We start from the raw sequence: 21,858 nt of genomic DNA on the forward strand, positions 1-21,858 counted from the left end.
TCTAAATCCTAAATCTACCTTCAAGGTCATAAAACACTCCTGCCTCTCTCCAGTCTCATATTTCTTTCTTTCAGTCTAATCTCCAGGGCACCTGATTTGCCTCTACTGTGGAAAATGGGGCTTCCTGCCCAGTGGTGGACTCTCCATCCATTCATCTATTCATTTAGTGTTTATTTACTACTCATCGATTCATTTAAGTCATTTACAGAATACCTTCTATGTGTCAACAGTGCCTGCCTCAAGGAGCTCACCTCTCAATGTGGAAGACAGAAGACAGATAATTGTAACAGCATAACCATTGCCACAAGATCGAAAATGCATTCCGAAGGCAGTGGAAAGTCACTGAAGGATTTAAAAGAGGCAAAGCAGTGACAGAAACAAATATGTGTTCTTAACCTGTTCTTGGAGCAATGTGGAGGGTGGATTTGGTGAGGGTGGGAGTGTGGTGTGAGGATAATGATGGTGCTAAAGCGAGGGTTACAAGGCTCATCAGGAGGTTATTGCAATCATTCCAACACAATACGAAAGTGCGCCCCAAGGGAGAAACAGAAGGAATACAGGGGAGGGGAAATGATTGTGGGCAGGGACTGTGTATGGCTAAGACCCCATGGTTTCTTGTTGGCCCTCTTGTGTGCAAGGTAATGTCCGTCACCGGTTCCAGCAGGAGTAGGTTGAGGGAAGGGCTGAGGGGCTCACTCCTGCCTGTGTTATGATTAAGGAGATTGAGTGCAGGAAGACAGAGGTCCATATGGCTACGGAGCTTAGGTCCCCAGAAGGCTGTAGATTACTCATGGATATATTTTCCCTATTGGTACTTGAGGTCAGAAGCAGAGACTGAGAACTCCTGGTTTTTCGGTCCTTTCTTCAGTATGTACATGTTCATTTGCCTTGTGAGTCAATGCAGGACTGAAACTCCACAATAGACAGTATCAATGGAGAGAAGGCACATTTATGGGGCAGATAACCAGTGGGAGCCTAATCACTTTGATTTGCCACTCACCACAGCTCCCTAGCCCTGGTTTATTCACCTGTGATGGAGACGTTGATACCTGGGACAGAGGATGACCATGAGGCCATGATGCCATGTGTTCTCATCCGCCAGCCTCATGAGTCTGTGGGAGAAGCATCGCCTTCGGGAGCTTGCAGTCATAGTTCTAGTCATGCCTTTGGACAAGTGGCTTCTATTTGCTGAGTTTTAATTTTCTGTCTTAATTGCGGGATCTGAAATACCATCTCCAAGTTTAGGATGTTACATCCCAAAGATAGTGTAAGAAACTACTGATTTAAAGAGTCATAACATACCTACTACACTTCAAGGCTCACGAAATGAGAACAAGAATGGCAAAATGACTATCAAATGTCATGAAGACAGCAAAGCCTTGGGGTCATTACTCAATGCGGCCTGACATCTTCAGAGTGGAGGCTTATGTTCATTTCCCCACAAGCAGGGCATGAAGGGACCTCTTGGTGCTGGGGGTGTCTATTCCTGTAACAAAGTCAACTGAGCGGCATCCACATTTTCTCTAAAATAATAACTCACTTTGCAGAGAATGCAGAGACATTGTAATGCTGATGCCAGAGGAAGGCGACAGGGGAAGAGAAAGGCCTGGAGCATCATGTGGGGGTGGAGCCTTGGAGAGGAGACCAAATTGCCTCTTGCATTCTACCTGGGCTTGAGTACACTGTAGTGGAGAGACCACAAATTGGATGCTCCCCATGATCTGACTGGAGTCCTGACTCTGTTACCTACGCAATAGAGGACCTCGGAGAGTTACTTAACCCCAACTTAGCCTCTCTTGGTCTCTTCATCTGCAAAACAGGAATAGTACCAGCACCCCTGGGAACTGATTGTGAGAATGAAGTGAAAGAATATAGGACCTGGCACAGGTTGTGGCCAGTAAAATTTAGTGACCTCTATAGAAACATTATTTTTCAATCACCTCCACTTTTCCAACCCAAGGGGAAGCTACCAGTGGGCGGGAACGGGCCATGGCCAGCTTGGGGTCCTCTGGCTGTGGTGGGGGAAGGGAGGCCTCCCTTGTTTCTTCCTGCAGCCTTAGGGAGGCCTTTCATATGCATCTGCCCAGGCTGGGGGATTAGGCAAATGCAGGCTACAATTTGCAAAACAGCACGTCTGTCAGGTTTGCTGCAGGAAACTTTCGTGGGGACTCTTGTTAATGGTGAGACTGCAGTGCTCTGATGAGGACAGGTCTCAAGTGTGGATCAGCCTTTTGGATAAGCATGAATCCTGTTTGCCTGCTCCTTAGCCTCCCAGGGCTGGGGCACTACTTCCAATGAACCAGGGTTTGAACAAAAGCTGGTATTTGTTTTCCAGTGTGAAATCTAGCAGGAAGATGTCTGTGTTTAAATCAAGGCCCCAGCCCCTCACCCCCACTACCTCAGACCCCTCCCAGCTCTTCCAGTGCCACCTGCAGTCTGGGGTGAGGGTGTCAATGTGTGTTTGGAGGATAGAGGCGTGCGGGCAGAGAGGACTTTGTATTGGGTATTACCCCAGAGCAGGAAAGGGTTATTCAGTTAAACATTCATTAACTTATCACCTACTTTGCACCTAGCCGGATGCTAGACACAGGCGGAGCTGAGGGAGAGGCAATAGGGGACTGGGGTCTTTTGCTTCAAGAAACAGAGTCTATAGAGGAATAAAGGACTATGCATAGCTACACTGCAAAGCTAAATACAAGCACCCAAAGAGAAGTTCACAGGTGTTTTTGTCCCAGCAATACAAGGCTGCATTCCAGGCCACCGGTCCTCACATTTCTAGCCTCAGGCTTTTACAGACATTCCAGCCACTTACCTGCAAGACCCCCTAAGCAACATACCCTAGTCCAGAAGAGAAAACAAAACTAGCACCTGCCCGAGAGATAAGAAGAATATATTTATGCCTTTCATCCTTCTCTCAGAGGCAATTTACTACGATGGAGGCTCTAAGAGAATAAAGAAAGGCATGAGGGACCTTGTCTGCTGCTGCCTTGATTTGTCCTTGGCTCTCGTGGTGACCTGGCTTGAAGGAAAACCTCAGTTGGAGGCTGACGTATGAAGAATGAACAAATGAATGAATAATGATACACAGATGAGCATATCACGGCCCTGCTGCAGAGGGACTCTACGGGGCAAAATTCAGAGTTCTCAGTCACACAATTAGCCACCTGCTCGAGCAGATTCAAGACCAATGCTTTCTTCCAGGCACTGTACTGGCTTCACTCAGAACAAGGCCCACATTGAGGAGAAAGACCAGCATCTTGATTGGGCGAGAGTGTAACTCACATTCTTGAACTCACACCTTTCTGGTGTCAAAAATTACCAACAGCACAAAAAGATCTGCCTTTTAGGTCTCCTCAGAGAGTGCAGCTGAGATTGTCAGCGTGAAGACCAGGTGGCCTCTGAACTGCTTGTCTTAGCGTTCAGGACCACTGTGACCTTGCCCCTGCCTGCCTCTTCCTACCCCTGACACTCAGAGCCCACCTCGCCCCCGCTCTTCTTCACACACAGCTCACTTGACCTTGGCACGCTCTTCTCAGCTGCGCCCATGTTCCCCACCGCCTAGACTTGGCTCATGGGTGGACTTCCAGGACCTCTGCCTGCTTAGTCTTTAGCCCCCCCCAGAAGTCCTCACCAAATGAAGTTTCCCCCAGTCCCTCTGCTTGAGAGGGACCTCTCTCCACTTTGGTAATGGGGTATGGTGAGTGTAGCTCTGTGAGTTGGAGGCTCTGTGCGTGCAGTGGAGCCAACAGAGCCCACACAGACTGGCGAGCCCGTGGACTCCAGACATGTATGTGGACCAGCTGATTTGCTTTAGGGAAAGGGGCTCTGAGTACTTTGGTTCTTCATGTGTTTGGATCACTGATTGAGATGAAGACAAGGTGCTAGTAATTCAGGAGATGTGGAGAGAGGCTGCAGGCCAGGGTAGTGTGAGATCCTAAAGGACTGAGAATGTCCCACTGTGGCTCTCCCATGCCCTTGTCCCGGGAATTGTTCCTTATGCTAATAGAGTGTGGATTGATTTTCTTCCACAACAGCCAGGTAAGGGTGTACAGGGTTTGCACAGCACAAGGACACCTGGCCATGGGGCCAAATGGGGATGGAATCCCAACTACCCTTCACATCCTAAGCTGTATGCTTGGATGGGGTTACCCAGACAGCAAAAGGGGCCACTGTTTTCTAATACACACAATGATAAAGTGTGGGTTAGAGGCCTGCCCTAACATTTGCAGAGCCTGGGGCAAGAATGCAAATTAATCAATCTATTATTTAAAAGTTATAAAATAAGCTTAAAACTATTAACTAAAATATATTTTATCCTTCTGCCATGACAAATAGATCTTTATACTAACTGAAGCCCATGTTCTAATTTAGAATTCTCAAAAGAGGAGCTTACCCCTAGCCCATGCCCAACCCCCTTCCCTTTCCTTCCCTAGCAATGCCTTGTCCACAAGGAGCCTTATGCAGCCCCATCTGGACACAGCAGGGCACCCAGTTCAGAAGCCCAGGTCCCCTTCCAAATCCCTTGAATGCAACTATCCTGTGGTGGCCCCTGGACCTAGGGGTGCACACAACGGCTGTGTATCCCTTGGTGGCCCAGGGACTAGGGGTGCACACACTGGCTGCGTATCCCTTGGTGGCCCAGGGACTAAGGGTGCACACACTGGCTGTGTATTCCTTGGTGACCCCTGGACCTAGGGGTGCACACACTGGCTGTGTATCCCTTGGTGGGCCCTGGACCTAGGGGTGCACACACTGGCTGTGTATCCCTTGGTGGCCCCTGGACCTAGGGGTGCACACACTGGCTGTGTATCCCTTGGTGGCCCCTGGACCTAGGGGTGCACACACTGGCTGTGTATCCCTTGGTGGCCCCTGGGCTTAGGGGTGGGTGCACATGCTGGTTATATATCCCTTGGTGGGCCCTAGGCTTTGAGGTGCACATACTGGCAGCATATCCTGGGCCTAGGGGTGCACACACTGGCTGTGCAATCCATACTTGGGAGAACAAACCTGAGGAAAGACCCATGTAGGCCCCAGACCTGGCTAGTGACAGGGAATTTAAGGGTTCCAGATGCTCAGGGCAAGGACTAGACTGAGGAATGCAGGCTCCTGGTAGCCGCGTGCCCTTGACTTGTTGGGCTCCTTGCCCATGGGCACGGGCATGGTCCTAGAAAGTGCTGGACTCCTCTTGCACAGGCCTAGGTGTGGGATTGCTGTACTGGTAGCAGCTGTAAGAGTTAAGTTCCACAGCTGGGTAGGTGGGGAGAATGATCTGGCAAGCGTAGGCCTTCATCTAGCAACCCTTGTCTGCCCAAGGCCAGGTGGTGACATTCAGTGGCTCATGTCTGCCACTCTATCCAGCTCTTTGATGTCAGGTGCCATGTCATTTTTGTACTCTTGGTAGCAACTATTAATAGCACTGTCCTTCGAGGCATAAGTGTTCAAGGGGCATTTCTAAAATTTGTCGTGATACACATCATGAAAATAACACTGGACTTGGAATCAGGACGTGTGTTTTCTCTCTCTGCTCTGCGACAGCTCACTCAGCTTAGGCTTATCATGTTTCCTCCCCGGGCCTTATATTTTCCCATCTAGAAAATAAGGGTGTTGGTGGCCGGGCTGGGTGGCTGACGCCTGTAATCCCAGCACTTTGGGAGGCCGAGGCAGGCGGATCACCTGAGGTTGGGAGTTTGAGACCAGCCTGACCAACATGGAGAAACTCCATCTCTACTAAAAATACCAAATTAGCCGGGCGTGGTGGCGCATGCCTGTAATCCCAGCTACTCGGGAGGTTGAGGCAGGAGAATTGCTTGAACACAGGAGGCAGAGGTGTGGTGAGCTGAGATAGCGCCATTGCACTCCAGCCTGGGCAACAAGAGCAAAAAAAGTCTGTCTCAGAAAAAAGAAAGAAAGAAAAATAAAGGAAGGAAGGAAGGAAGGAAGGAAGGAAGGAAGGAAGGAAGGAAGGAGAAAGAAAGAAAAAGAAAGAAAAGAAAGGAAAGAAAGAAAAAGAAAGACAGAAAGAAGAAAGAAAGAAAGAAAGAAAGAAAGAAAGAAAGAAAGAAAGAAAGAAAGAAAGAAAGGAAGGGTGTTGGGCCGACAGTTTCCAAAGTTCCATTGGATCTGAAGGTCTGTGGTTGATGACTCCTGCAAGCTAGTTTTCCTTATCTGTCCATCTTTCTCAACCCTAGGTACTCAGTACAATGACCCAGGAAGCTTTACGAAAAAATACCAGAGCCCAGGCCCTACCCCCAGAGATTCTCCTTCAGTTCTTCTGAGGCGTGGCCCAAGCCAAAGCTCCCCAGTGACTCCGAAGTGAAGCCGCGGCTGAGAAGCACTGTTAGAGTTGGACGGCAGCTCTTGCCTCCTCCTACTCCTCACCCACATCCAGGAACAATGGAGCCGGACAGATGCCTGGCTGCAAAAGCAGAACAGCTGTAGGCAAGGCTAGACTCTGGGATCCTGGGGCGGGGGTCTCCTGCTCACTCTCCAGGAAGATGGGAATAAAGAGAGCCAATTTCCTGGCCTCCCTATCCATCTTCCCATCCTCCAGCTGAGAGCCTAGGGGGAGGAGGAGGGAGAGCAGGCAGCTGCCTAATCTGGGGAGATTTTCTCAGGGGTGGGGGAGGCTGACTTTTGGCTCCAGTCTTCCTCCGCCCTCACAGCTGGAGCTGGAGCAGCCAGAGTGAGCGCGCTGGGGCTGGGATCTCAGCTGCTGGCAGTTGTTCCCATGTTATGTCCCTGACAGCTGCAAATCTGCTGACGTGTTGCATGTGTGTGTGTGTGTGTGTCCACATGCGAGCGTGGACTCCAGCAGAACAAATAAGAATAATAAGCAGAACAAATAAGAGGTAGAATGTGGAGCCCAGGAGGTTGCCTATTCTTACTAGACTTCAAGTTACCCCTGAAGCCTTCTCTGACCCCCACCTTCCTCCAGGCTGTAGCTCCCACGAGCCCCTCGTGCTTCCCCTCGTTGAGAGTCCATGCTAGCAGCGGATTCGATGACTGCAATAGCTACATTTACTGAGCGGGTCCTGGGTGCCAGGCATTCTCCTAAGCAGGGTAGGTTGATGGTTCTATTTAATCCTCAGAATAACCTTATGAAGCAAGCATTATGATTATTTCTATTTTATAGATGAGGACACCAAGAAAAGATACGTTAACATTTAATCCAAGATCACACAGCTCCGAAGATTCAAAGTCAGGCAGCCTGGTGCCAAAACGTGAGCTCTTTAACCAGGTTGCTATTCTGCCTCCTGTTGGTAATTGATCACAGGTGAAGGCCTGTTCCAATAAATGAGGTCTCTCAGCCCTGACATTCTAACAGTGGTGTTGCTTGTAGAGACACACATTTTATACTTTGAGGTTTTTTTGTTGTTGTTTAGATCAGAGTTTATCTTGGACAATATTGGCTGATTTCATAAGCCAAAGTCAGAAGCACCTATATCGCCCTGTGGGGCTCTGCTTCTGGGCGGACTGTAGAAGAAGGTCCTGAGAGGAGAATGGTCCGGGCAGCATTGCCAGAACTGGGCTACAAAACAAGATTGTAAAACCACGGAACAAGAGAACCCCCGATGTTCTCTTGGTGGTGCAGAACGTGCAGGGCCTGCACCCTCCAGCTTGCAAAGGCTTCTGTTCCCTGGACACCCGAGGCCTTCGCCCAACAGTAGTGTTGGGTTGGGTTGAAATATCCACATGCCGGCCGAGCGCGGTGGCTCACGCCTGTAATCCCAGCACTTTGGGAGGCCAAGGCGGGCGGATCACGAGGTAAGGAGATCGAGACCATCCTGGCTAACATGATGAAACCCCGTCTGTAGTAAAAATACAAAAAATTAGCCGGGCGCGGTGGCGGGCGCCTGTAGTCCCAGCTACTCGGAGAGGCTGAGGCAGGAGAATGGCGTGAACCCGGGAGGCGGAGCTTGCAGTGAGCCGAGATCGCGCCACTGCACTCCAGCCTGGGCGACAGAGCGAGACTCCGTCTCAAAAAAAAAAAAAAAAGGAAATATCAACATGCCGTTGCTTTCAGTGATGACACAGGTCCTGCCTTTCTAAGATGGTGAGAGGCTGGGGGGCAGGGAGGGGCAGAATACAGCTTGTAACCTGATGTCCACAAAGCTTTTTGGTCCTTGGGTGTTTTTTGCTGAGCATACTGACCTAATATGTGCGTGACTATAGGGACGGGGCATCCCTGAGAGGGAAGTAACCATGAAAACAGCTATTAAATGAAAACAGGTCAGCCATTCACTGCAGAGTTCAACTGATGCCTTCCCAGAAATCTCATTTGAACCCCCAACTTGCTTTTATGAGTTTAATCCTCTTCATCCTCTCTCCTTAGCCAAGTTTCATTCCCATTTGTTTAATTACCAGTTGCATGAACAAGTCCTTCCATTTTCTCTTACTAGGTTTTACATTTTCATTCATTGACACATTATAAAAATTGAAGTTCTTTACTAGAGAGAGGTGAATTCTGCTTCAGAAGAGTGAATTTTTATGGGGTGTCAAAATTTAATGTGGGTAAGAATGCACCATGGAATCACCGGGGTGTCTTGTTAAAATGCTGATGTGGCTTCCATCAGTCTAGGAGGTGGCCTAGGATTTTCCATTTCCAAGAAGCTTCCAGGTGATGACAATGTTTCTGGTCCACAGACCACACGTCGAGGTGCAAGGTTGTAGAGAGCCTGTGAGACACACCAAATTAACCTGAAGACTAGAGACCAAATAGCCATTCATGCAATGCATCTACACTCTAAACAGCCCTACGGGCAGGTAAGTACTGCAACCTCATCCCCGGGGGGAGTCTGGACCAGCCTCACTAGGCTTCTCTTTCAAATGAGCCCATCTGTTGTCAGGCTGCACCCACATTCACATCTCTGCACCTGCATCTCTGCTCAGGTACATTTTTGTCCTAAATCCCTGAAGCCAGGCTTTGTAAAAAGCCTGAGCTGGCTAAAGAATTGCCAGGAAGAGGAGGTGAGATGGTGTGCCAGGGGCACAGCGAGGAACGGAGGACTGGTGGGCCATGCCGCGCAGTGCCTGGATGGCCATGGTTGCCGAGTTTTGAGTGCAGGAGTAATATAGTCTGATTTTTACTTTGAGAGATATTCTCTGACTTTTGTTAGAATGGGCTGGAAAATGGGACAGGTGGAATAGAAACAGGAAGGGGAGGTAAATGGCTGTTGAAGTTCCAGGTGGGAGAAGGTGGCTGGACTGAGGAAGGCAGCAGCAGAGCTGAAGAAATGCATGTCTAGAACTCGCCTGTTTATACTCTGGGACCGCTTGAGACTAGAGAATGTGCTTTACCCATTTGCCTGCCTTCTTCAGTCAAGCTTCATGAGTGGGAACACCCAGCAGCTGTAATTCTCTCAATTCCCACTCACGCATCCATCTGCAGCAGCCTGGTTTTGCCCTGCAGTTCTATTGGAACTGCTCTGCCAGAGGCCACCTGGGATCCTCATAGAGTAAAATAACCTCATTTAAAAATTCTGTCTCACCACTTCTATTCAACATCGTATGGAGGTCCTAGCCAGTTTAATAAGTCATGCAAAAAACAAGGCATACACATTGGAACAGAAGAAATAAAACCATTTTTTTTTGTGAACAATGTGATCATATATGTAGAAAATTCTAAGGAATTTTCAAAAAGCTACTAGAACTGATAAATGAATTCAACAGTGTCACAGAATATAAGGTTAATATGTAGAAATCAATTGTATTTCTATATGCCAGCAAAGAACAACCCAAAAAATAAAACTTTAGAAATTCCATTGACAGTAGCATAAAAATATTTAGGAATAAATTTAATAAAAGCTATTTAAGACTTATACACTGAAAACTACAACATATTGCTGAGAGAAATTAAAGAATACCTGAATAAACAGAGAGATATGCCATGTTATCACTTGGAGGTCTCAATATTTTTAATTAAAGATGGTAATTATTTTTAAATTAATCTATATATTTAATGAAATCACAATAAAAATCCCAGTGGACATTTTTGTAGGAATTGACAAGCTGATCTTAAAATTCATTTGAAAAGACAAATAACCTAGATTAAACAAAACAATTTTAAAAATTTTTTAATTGAGGTAAAATACACATAAAATTTACCAACTTAATCATTTTTAAGCTTACAGTTTAGCAATGTTAAGTATATTAACATTGGCATACAACTAATCTCCAGAACTTCTCATCTTCCCAAACTATGTTTAATAAACTTCATTTTATTTTTTGAGACAGAGTCTTACTCTATTGCCCAGGCCGGAGCGCGGTGGCATGATCTCAGCTCACTGCAACCTTCACTTCCCAGGCTCAAGCAGTCCTCCCACCTCAGCCTCCTGAGTAGCTGGGACTACAGGCATGCACCGTCATGCCCAGCTAATTTTTGTACTTTTTTGTAGAGACTGGGTTTTGCCATGTTGCGCAGACTGGTCTCCTGGGCTTAAGGAATCCGCCTGCCTCCTGGGCTCAAGAGATCTGCAGAGATCTACCCACCTCAGCCTCCCAAAGCACTGGGATTATAGGTGTAAGCCACCACACCCAGCCTAAATTCAATATCCTTTAAATAACTTCCCATTCCCCTCGACTCACAACTCCTGGCAACCACCATTTTAATTTCTGTCTCTAAGGAAATGACAACTCTAGTTAACTCACATAAGTGGAATTATACATTTGTCTTTTTGTGATGGACTTACTTCATTTCACATGACCTCAATATTTAACCACATTGTAGTATGTGTCGAAATTTCCTTCATTTTATAGTCCACTGTGTGTGTATATATGTATGTATGTATGTATGTATGTATGTATGTATGTATATGGATACATACCACATTTTGTTTATTCATTTGTCAATGGACACTTGAGTTGCCTCCACCTTTGGCTATTGTGAATAATGCTGCTATGTACATGGGTATACAAATATCTCTTCCAGCCCCTTCGATTCTTTTAGGTATATACGCAGAAGTAGAATTGCTGAGTCATATGGTAATTCTATTATTAATACTTGAGGAAACAGCATACTATTTTTCAAAGTGGCTGCACCATTTAAATTTCCACCAACAGTATACAAGGGATCTAGTTTCTCTATATCCTCACCAACATGTTATTATGATTATTTTTGATAGTAGCCATCCTAATGGGTGTGAGGTGGTATCTCGCTGTGGTTCTGATTTGCATTTCTCTACTGGTTAGTAACATTTGAGCATCTTTAATGTGCTTATTGGACATTTGTATATCTTCTTTGGAAAAACATCTATTTGTACTGTGACACAAAACAATTTTTTTAAATAATCAAGTTAAAAATATATGCTACCTGATTATAAGACTTACTATAAAACTACAGTAATTAACAGTGTGGTATTAGATAACAATGGATCAATAGAGTGGAATTGAGAGTCTAGAAATAGATCCTCACTTTTATATGGTCAACTAATTTTGATAAAGATACCAGGGTAATTCGATAGTGATAAACATAGTCTATTTTTATAAATGATCTTGAAATCACTGAATAGTTATAAAAGATATTACTACTGACCCTTTCCTTATACCATATACAAAAATTAATTCAAAATGAATTACAGGACTAAAACTAAAAAACTTCTAGGAGAAAATGAAGAAATTTTTTTTATATATAATTTTGGGTTAAGCAGATTCCTTAGGAAGCAAAAAGTACAAATTATAAAAGAAAAAAACGTAGTCATTAGGCTTCATTGAAATTTAAAAATTTGTTCAGTGACAGGAAATGAAAGGTCACAGATTGGGAGAAAATATTTGCAAACTATCTGATTTGAATTAAGAATATATAAAGAACCCTTGTAACTCAATAGCAAGAGAAACTACCCAATTAAAAGATTGGCAAAAGATATGAACAAATGTTTCACCAAAGAAGATATATGAATATTCCAAAAGCACATAAAAAATGTTCAACACCACTGGTATTAGGGCAATACAAATTAAAATTAAAACCACAATAAGATCCAATTATATGCCTACTCGGAAAATTAAAAAACAAAACAAAACAATATCGAGTGTTGATAAAGGCATAGAGAAACTGGGATCCTTGTAAGTTGCTAGTGGAAAGGTAAAATGGTAGAGACTTTTTGCAAAAGTTTGGCAGTTTCCTTTAAAAGTAAACACATGCTTGCCATGTAACCCAGCAATTCTGCCCTTAGGTATTCACCCAAGAGAAATGAAAATCTGCGTCCTACCAAAGAGTTGTAAGTCAGTATCCATTGCAGGATTATTCATCATAACACAAAATGGAAGCAATGCCAATGTCCGTCAGTTGATGAATAGATAAACAAAATATGGTCTATTCATACAGTGAAAAACTACGCTCCATAAGAAAGAAATATATTACAAATTCAGGCAACAACATGAAGAAATCTCAAAAACACATTAAAAGAAAGAAGCCAGACACAAAGGACTGCATGATTCCATTTGCATGAAATTTCTAAAAATGGCAAAACTCTAATGACAAAAGCATATCTGTGGTTGTCTGGGGCTGGGCTTGGGATCAGGGATCAACAGCAAAGGGGTGTGAGGGAAATTTTTGTGGCAATGAAAATGTTTTAAAACTTGAGTGTGGTAGTGGTTACAGGACTGTATAAATTCACTAAAACTCAGTGACCCATATGCTTCAAATGAATGAATTTTATGGCATGTAATTTATGCCACAGTAAATTTGTTTAGAAAAGTCTTTTAATACATGAAACACCTACTAAAACAAATGAATTAAAAAAAAAAAAAAAACCCACAAAACTCTTGGCTTTGAATGACTGTGGTTCTGCCCTTTCCTGGTTCTCCTCATGCCTCCGGGATGAGTTGCAGTCTCCATCATGGAACGCTGTCTTCTGCTAACCCAGTAATGAGTGCTGCCTCTCAGGATCCAGCCTTTGGCCACTGCTTTCTAATGCCAGAGCTCCTCTCTGCATCATTTCACTCATACTCCTGCTTTTCACAATGACCAAGTGACTGTCAGGGGTATGTTCCTATCCTGACCTCTTCTCTGAGCTTCAGACTCATTGATTCAGGTGGTTTTGTTTTTGTTGTTGGTGTTTTTTTTTTTTTTTTTCTTTCAGGATATCACTAGCTGGTGCCTGTGATAATGGATACCACATACTCCATTTATACAACATTTGACTCATCTTTTTCCTCCTTTACCTTCTCTTCCTCTCACATCCTTCATCTGTCTTAGTGTCACCACCATCCACACAAACATTCAAGCTAGAAATGTGAGGGTCAAATATATACCAATCACCAGACCTGGGTTTTGTTTTGTTTTGTTTTTTTGAGACGGAGTCTCGCTCTGTCACCAGGCTAGAGTGCAGTGGCGCGATCTCAGCTGACTGAAACCTCCGCCTCCTAGGTTCAAGTGATTCTCATGCCTCAGTCTCCTGAGTAGCTTGGATTACAGGCATGCACCACCACCATGTCTGGCTAATTTCTGTATTTTTAGTAGAGATGGGTTTTCACCATGTTGGCCAGGCTGTTCTCAAACTCCTGAGTTTGTGATCTGCCCACCTCAGCTTCCCAAAGTGCTGGGATTACAGGTGTGAGCCACCACGCCCGGCCCAGACCTGGTTTTTATTTTGTTTTTGTTTTAAAATAAAGTTTACCTAGAAAAAAAATGCTCAGGTTTTAATGTTTAGTATGATTAATTTTGACAATCCTACACATTCATGTCATAATCCTCAAAATAAAATATAAGACATTTCTATTCTTTGAGGAAGTTCCCTCATGCCTCTAACTGGTCAACAACCCCCCACCTAACACCCCAAAACACATAAACCCACAAACTGGTGTCTAATATTATATATTCGTTTGTCTACATTTGGATTTCATGTAAACGGAATCATACAGTGTGTGCTATTCTGGGTCTGGTTTCCTTCACTTACCATAATGGTTTTGCTAGTCATCCATGTTACACTGAACATATAAATACTTTGTTCCTTTCTATTGCTTAGTGATATTCCATTATATGGACATACCATAGGTTGTTTATCCATGTACTTCCTAATGGACATCTGGGTTTCTGCCAGTTCTTCAATATTTGAATAAGACTGCCATAAACATTCTTTACAATTTTATGGGGAACATATTTTTCTTATACAAGTTTGTATAAACATAGTATTCTTGGGCAAATACCTAGCAGTGGAATTGCTTGCTCATAGGGTAGATGTACATTAATAAGACACTCTCAGAGTCCTTCAAAGAGTTTCTACCATTGGCCTCACCCACCAGCCGTGCATGAGAGTTCCAGGCTCCTCACATTCCCACCAGCACTTGGTATGATCATTCGTTTTGATTTTAGCCATTCTAAGGGGTATGAACTGCTATCTTGTTATAGTTTTAACTCGCATTTCCCTGATATTTAATGATGTTGAACACTCTTTCATGTGCTTAATTGGGCATTATCTTCTTTTGTGAGGTGCCTGTTCAAGTCTTTTGACCCTTGCCTTATCGAATCATTCTGTATCTTCTATTTGTTGGACAGTCTTGTTAATTTTTAAATCCAAAATATTTCTCTTTTTGGTCCCCTCCTTTCCACTCTGCTACCACTGAGCTAGCTCAGGGTCTTCTCATGTCTCGACTAAACTATTACAGAATTCTGACTCATTTCTTTGCCACTAGTCTTACCCTCTTGTTTATGATGCCTTTGATGCAGACAGAAAAATCTCTATAAGTCAATCTATGTCATCTCTCTGTTTCCCATAACCAACAGGAAAACATCAGGCATTTCAGATGACAATCAGGCCCCTTGTGTGTGTTCAGAGTGACTTCCTCAGCCTCATCTCCCTACACGCCCAGTCTCCTGATTTGCTGATGAGTAGCACTAATCATTTGTACTTGCTGCTCTTCTTTTCCTTCCTCTAAGAGTCAGGCCAATGACATCCCTTCTTGGAAGCCTTCTGTAAAGCCCCAGCCTGAGCTAGGTCCCTTCTCTGTTCTCCCTTAGCAACGGTGCATCCATCCACAGTCCCAACCTGTGGCAAGAGCACAGCAAGTGCTGGCTCACTGAACGAGGCATCGATTTCCTAGGCTGTGATATCAGGAAAAAACTGCTCATGGTTTTAACAAGGACAAAAGTGTGTGCGGAGAGATAGGCAGAAGCGGGTGAGATGAACAGGCTGAGTTCCCTCGAGTCACTCCCCAGGCACCCTGTCTACTGGGAAGAGTGGGAGTGTGGAGAAGGGCTGTTTGCTGTGCCCACCTGGTGGAGCAATGCCCTCTGGGCTCTGCCTGTCCTGGTGACTGAGTCCCAGCTGTGGCCTGAGTCCATGACAGAGGGGCCTGGGGAGCTGAAGGTGATCTGCTGCCTGTGAGCCCCAGGCTGTGCTACCCAGCTCTCCTGCTTGTCACCTTGCTAAAGACACAGCAAAGAGACCCCTCTTCTGGTCAACGCCCAGAGGCACAGTGTGGAGACTCCAAATCCAACTTGCAGGCACACAGAACGATTCTGTCTTTGTCCCTTCTCTCTCATTCTGGAGACCCCTGAGGGAGTTTGTTGTTAATTTGCCCACCTGTGATGCCAGTCTTCCCCGTTCACATTTAAGCATGTTTGAATAAGAAGCCAGGTGTTGGCGTTAGCGGCTCGTTAAGTTATAGTAAGAGGAGGGAGGAATCCAAGACTCCCAGGCAGAGAGTGAAGCTTAGAAGATCAGGCCCTCCACCCTCCTCCATGCGCGGTTCTTCTCCACAGTGTCTTTGTCTAGTGGACTCTCCACCCCGACTGAAATCCCTGCAATGACAGCAACTCACCACCTCCCAGTACATCCCACTCCACCTGGGACAGCTCTGACAAGGACAGGACTTCACAATTTCGAGCTGCAATCGGTCCCCCTACTTATCCCCACCACGGTCCTGTTCTACCCTCTGGGGCCCCAGAGAACAAAGTATGGGTCTTCCCCATGACAGTCTCTCAGGTATGTGAAACCAGCCTTTCTGTTCTCCAAAGCTTTTCTTCTCCAGGCCAAAGGTCCTCCACTCCTACAAATCTTTTCCATGTGACATGGTTTCAGGTTCCCTCAGCAACCACCCTGCTGTTACCATGCCATCTGCAAACTTGCCTTGGCCTCCAGGGGACTCATAGCTTCGACATTCTCATTACCCTCCCGAGTCTAGTCATCTCACTGACTCAGCTTTTTTGTTTTGTTGTTTTCACTCATTTGGTCATATTCTTGGCAAATAGACACAGGCTATCAGCTGACTCAGCTGCAGAATCAGCAGAAAGGACTGTGTCTCCTTCACCTCTGTCTCCCCTGTGGCACCCACTACAGTCCTTGGGAATGGGTAGCTGCTAAGAAAAGGTTTGTGAAACTGAGTTGAATGGAGAGGGTTGGCTGGAGACCTGAAAGAGGATTTTTAAAGGCCCCAGGTCTCATCATCAACGTGGCCACTCACCAGGTGGTGGAAGGAATGTAGAAGGGATCCTTTCAGCTAAAGCAGGTCTGTGGTGCACGTGCTATGGGTGGTTTCTGTGCCAGATTCTACACTAGAAACATGGCAGTCCACCTTCCCTTCTTTGAGGACAGCACAGGATCCATATCATGCCCTCTTTATCCCCTTCTTGAAACGTGTGTCCCAGAAAAAGTGTTTAAATACACCAGTTTGAAGAGCCCATTCTTGGATTTGGGATTCATATGTATATTAACAACCCTATGGAAAGGCAAAATGTTGTTCTCTGCCTCCCGGAGAGCGTAGATCTCCCAGGAGATCTGTGGCTTGTCTGATGCTGCCTACAGTGCCACTGGCCCCTTTTCTCTTCAAAATAAACTGTCAGGAAGATTAGCAATACCAGGCAGGCCCTCACAAATCATGGAGTGGAGGACAGCTTTCCCAGCACGGATCCTGCAACTGAGGTCAGCCACAGAGCTTCCCATTTTTGCCATCAATTTCTTTAAGCCTGTCTCTCTGGAACTCAGTGCTCACATTTGCAATGAGGCCTAGAGGCTCTTATGAGTTGGAAGCAGTCACTTGATATTGATTTAGGGTCCTTGGGTTTCTGGAAGCATGCCCAATCTGAAGCAGGAAAAAAAAAATCTCATCGCCAAGAAGCCTTTGGGATAAAAATTGCTCTTTTGTGCATCTATTTTTTAGCATTGAGGTTGTGGCAAAGTTGACCTATTACTTTTGCAACAGTAACAAACTCTCAGAGGCTAGAGCTTCTTGCTCTGAAATTTTAATTTTTTCCCTTTTTCTTTCTCTTCTTTTCAATTTTTAGCTTTATGGGGAGCATTGAGAAAAGTTACTGAGTTTCCATGCCGACATACTTCAGAGTTTAGAAAAGATCGACAAAAATCTAATTAAAAAATAACCCAGTTGTAAGACAAAAGTCCATACAGTTTCACACAAGGCCTTCTATGCTAAGATTTAATTCCAATCCATTCTCTCAGCAGAAAGGGATCTTCCTTAGTTTTACAGATCTGTGGGAGCAAGGGACCTGAGGTGTCTGGGCCAACCAGGGTCACTCAGCAAAGAAAAATGCCTTTCATGACATTCAAGTTGCATTTGTCTGCGGTTCCCACACATACTCATGGAATCTGGAAGATTAACAGTGAAAAATGACCTATTTTAACAGGTGCACACTTGTGTGTAAGTGGGATTTAGCTGAGCGTGGAATTATTTTAACATGGAAATAAGTTGTGGACATTGAGAAACATCACTCTTTTGACCACACAGGAATCAGACACATGGTCAACATTTGGGAGTTTCTCAAGACTTGAAACGGATGTGTTCGTTGGATTTTTCCAGAGGAAGCCACAATATCAGAGAAATAAACATGAATGCCTACAAAACATGACTGTTCATGTTCCAATTCCTTCTTCAAAGCATGTCCCTTTTCTCCAAGGAACAGAAAGCCAAACTTTCAATTATTAAATCTGTTTTGGAAAGATCATTTCAAATGTACAAAATAGCAATAGGTAAAGTAAATCCATGTTTCTCAGCACAGTGCCTTTCAGAGGGGTTGTGGTCCAAAGGGAAGATCACTGGCCAGGTCAGAAGACAGTGGCTCAACAATCATGAGACACCTGACCTGGGACAAGAAGCTGCATGTCACTGCGCCTTGACATTGCCACCTGTGAAGTGGGGATCCTGAGCCTGTGTGCAGCCTCTACCTCATGGAGCTATTGGGAGGGGCACGTTAGATGGTAATGGGAAGATGTCGTGAATGGATGAGGGCTGCCAAGGTCACTGGATCTGTCATTGCGGTAGAAATGACTGGAACTGGACAAACTGGTTTCTGAGCCCTGTTTCCATTTTTGTTTTGTTTTGAGCATGTTTAGTTTTGTCTGTTTTCCCCGGAGCGGAGGCTCAGGGATGCCACATGCAGTAGGGTGGAGTGGCAGAGGTGGGATCACTGAGCCTCAGTAGTGCCTCCAGGAGAAAATAATTTTTTTTCAAGGTGACGGCCATTCTGTCCTGTGACTTGACTTTCCCTGGAATTTATTCAAGGGACTTGGATCTGGAAATCATCAAAATGATTTCAAGGTAGATGGAAGCACATTAATGAATAGAAAATTGAAATCTGCTTTCTCAAGATAGCCAGGTGATGCCTCTTCTGTTCCTAAAACAGCCCTAAAGGTATGATTTCAATGTCTCTTCATCACGTGTTTATGGTGGAGCAAGCTTGTCCAACCCATGGCCCAGGACTGCTTTGAATGTAGCCCAACACAAATTTGTAAACTTTCTTAAAACATTGGTTTTTTGTGTGTGATTTTTATTTTTATTTTTTTAGCTCATCAGCTATCATTAGTGCTAGTGTATTTTATGTGTGGCCCAAGACAATTCTTCTTCCAGTGTGGCCCAGAGAAGCCAAAAGATTGGACACCCTTGTTTAAAGAAACACTGACTCCTGGTCACTTCTTTTGGAGAAACACATTGGCTGTGTGACTTTGTTCAGGTCACTTGATGTTTCTGAGGCTCAGCATCCTCATCTTTAAAAGGGGGGAATGCAACTCTGTCCTGCCTATTCCACGGGGCTGTGTGTGTGTGTGTGTGTATGTGTGTGTGTACATACATATACATATGCACACACATACACAGACTCATAGGACAGGGAAATGTCCTTACTATGTGAAAAGCACTTTTTTTCTTTGTTTCTTCTATACATACACACACACAGAATCTGAGGCAATGGGTAAGGCGAGGTCATCCAGAAAGATGATTGAACGTCCACATGGAAAGTTGGTTTGAGAATAGGCTTTACAAGGGAATGGCTGAGCAATATTTGCTCAGGGCTAATAACTGTGACTATTTGGTGCCTACTATGTGCCTGGCATATGGTAAACTGTGTCATCATTTAACCTTAACAACAGCCCTGGGAAGCAGGCGTGTCACCATTTTGCAAACGAGGAAGCTGAGGCTCAGGGATGCCCCCTACCTTGCCGCGGTTCATACACCAGTAAGTGGCGATGGTTTGGCTCTCTGCTCTGTCTCCGGCAGAATCTGGCTTCTCGCTGCCTCGTTCCTGTGGCATAGAGAACAGGGGACAGTGCATGAGTCAGAGATCCCAGCTGTTCACAAAGACTGACAAACTGGTTTCTGAGCCCTGTGCTCTTTTTCATTTTGTTTTGAGCATGTATAGCTTTTGTCTGTTTTCCCTGCATCAGTTAATATTTAATGTTTTTTTTGTTTGTTTGTTTAGATAGAGTCTGGCTCTGTCACCCAGGCTGGAGTGCAGTGGCATGATCTCGGATCACTGCAACCTCTGCCACCCGGATTCAAGCGATTCTCCTGCCTCAGCCTCCCAAGTAGCTGGGATTACAGGTGCCCACCACCACGCCCAGCTAATATTTAGTAGAGATGGGGTTTCACCATGTTGGCCAGGCTGGTCTCAAACTCCTGACCTCAAGGGATCCGCCTGCCTCGGCCTCCCAAAGTGCTAGGATTACAGGCATGAGCCACCATGCCTGGGCAATATTTCATCTGTCCAAGTCTGTTTTGTAATTCTTCGGCCCGCAGCTCTGTCACTGCTCAGCCTCACGTGCTGCACTATAAATGCTCCCTAGCTGCATCTCTCTTCCATAGCAGCCCCCAGTTCCCAGGCTGAATTTGCTGGGTCCAAAGCACAGGGATTAGGAAGAAGGGGCCTTCCTCAGGAGTGAAGCCCCTCAGCCTCTCAGTCCGTGCAGCAGGGGCTCCTGGGCCCTGGCTCTGGCCACCCAAGGAGAAAGCCTGCCTGGGCAGAGAAGGGGGCTCAGAGAGGTCCTCCCAGCCACCTATTTATCGTTGCCCAGGCTCCTAGGCCTGGCTCTGTCAGCCAGGGCCTGCCTGTGGCCCTGGGAGGTGATGGGAGTGGGGGTAGTTTCAGTCTCTGATGAAAGCCGCTGAAACCGGCACCGAGCACACATGAAAAGGACGAAAGAGAAGCCGCAAGGCTGACTGCCAGGTGGCAGGCGTGATGGGACTTGTCTCCCACTTGGGGAGATGAAGACAAAAGGCAGCGTCATCCCCCAGAATGAGTGACTCTGCCCCTGTAGGGCTGTGCCTGAGCAGGGCCTCCGTGCCTGGAAGAATGATGCCTTTGGCCTCCTGAGTTCTGAGCCACATCCCCTGGCTGAGTGGGTTGTTCCCATCAATATTCAGGAGTCTTTGGTGTTGAGAAACCTCGAACGATGTAAGCTGAGAGGTAGCGCCATCAATTCCTGTCTAGACTAGATTTTTGGAATCCAGGCTCCCAAGATGAAAGGGTACATTATGAAGACAGGGCATAAATCGACCATGCCAACAAGACCCACATTCACCTCGGATTACTTACACCTTTCTGCCTCCCTCTGGGCATTGCCCGTCCCACTGTAGTCCACTTTCAAGTTTTGACAGGTTCACTTAATGCCTCATGACCTACAAGTAGCCAATTACATATATTTTCATTTTGAGGTAATCTGTACCCCAGGCCAGTTTCCCCCTCCTGACTCCCTGCAGTTTTACCTTTTTACTTGGCTCTTAAAGACACCACATATGCTAAGGAAGGGATGAGTGTTGGTCATAAGCGCACAGTGAAACCTGGCTGGGGAGGGTCACCGAGTGTGTATTACTAATTCGATCTCCGCCGCACCCTTGGTCTCATGCCCAGCACCTTTGTGTGGTGGTTACTCAAGGATGTGGGAAGCCGCTGGAGCGAGGCTGCTGACGCGTCCCATTTCAGAACTGCCAACACGGGCTCCTTGGCAACCACAGCTCACCATCTGCCCAGGCAACCAGGGAGGGCACAGAGGGCAGTGAGCCTCTGCCAGGATGGACAGTTCTCAGCATTGAAAACTAGCTGTGGGTTCTGCCAATACCGTGGAGCCAACTGTACCTCTCATTCAGCCTCGGGTCCTGCCTTGCCAGCTGCGTATGGGCCACCTTAACTTGGATGATCCCTGGACGCTTACCATTTAAGAGCATAAGGGTGATCAAGTCACTTTCTCTTAGAGGCCTCCATTTCCCTGTCTTTGTCATGAGAAGATTGGGCTGCAATTGGGCTGCAATAGTCTTTCATGTGCCTTCCGGCACCATGCGGTAGGATACAGCGCATGTAGGCCTTGAAAGCCGAAACGGCGATGTTCATATCTGGCTCTGCTGTGTGACTGCAGGCAGGCCCCTGAACTTTTCCACCCTCATTTCTTTGCCTCTAAAATAGGGCTAGATAAAGCCTCTTGGCCCCGGCCCCTGTTATCCCTCCATTACCAACAGTGCTAATAACGACTCACACTTACTGTGGGCTTCCTGTGAGCCAGGCTGTGCTCTAAGGGCTTGGTATATGATAACTCATTTCACTGGTGAGAAAATCTCTCCAAAGCAGAAACCTCCCAGTTTCACTTTCACTGAGAGTGGTCATGTGCCTTCCCAAGGCCGCACAGCCAGCAAGTATTATGTCTG

General features: G+C 45.8%; 1 long non-coding RNA gene across 5 annotated transcripts in view; it reads right to left on the reverse strand.

Moving 5' to 3' along the window:
* The window catches only part of LOC134733188 (uncharacterized), a 52,261-nt gene extending 31,128 nt beyond the window's left edge, over positions 1-21,133 (reverse strand). For 3 of the 5 annotated variants that reach the window (XR_010116711.1, XR_010116712.1, XR_010116709.1), the window contains exons 1-2: positions 20,926-21,133; positions 19,379-19,465 (exon numbers count right to left, since the gene is read on the reverse strand). This is a non-coding gene — a long non-coding RNA (uncharacterized lncRNA). Of the gene's footprint in view, positions 1-7,246; positions 8,676-17,462; positions 17,538-19,378; positions 19,466-20,925 lie in introns of those variants that run through there. The other 2 variants (XR_010116710.1, XR_010116713.1) reach the window with 2 other exon arrangements.
* Between the last annotated feature and the right edge of the window lie 725 nt (positions 21,134-21,858).

The sequence above is a fragment of the Symphalangus syndactylus genome, chromosome 17 (genome assembly GCF_028878055.3).
Source record: "Symphalangus syndactylus isolate Jambi chromosome 17, NHGRI_mSymSyn1-v2.1_pri, whole genome shotgun sequence".
Lineage (NCBI taxonomy): Eukaryota > Metazoa > Chordata > Mammalia > Primates > Hylobatidae > Symphalangus > Symphalangus syndactylus.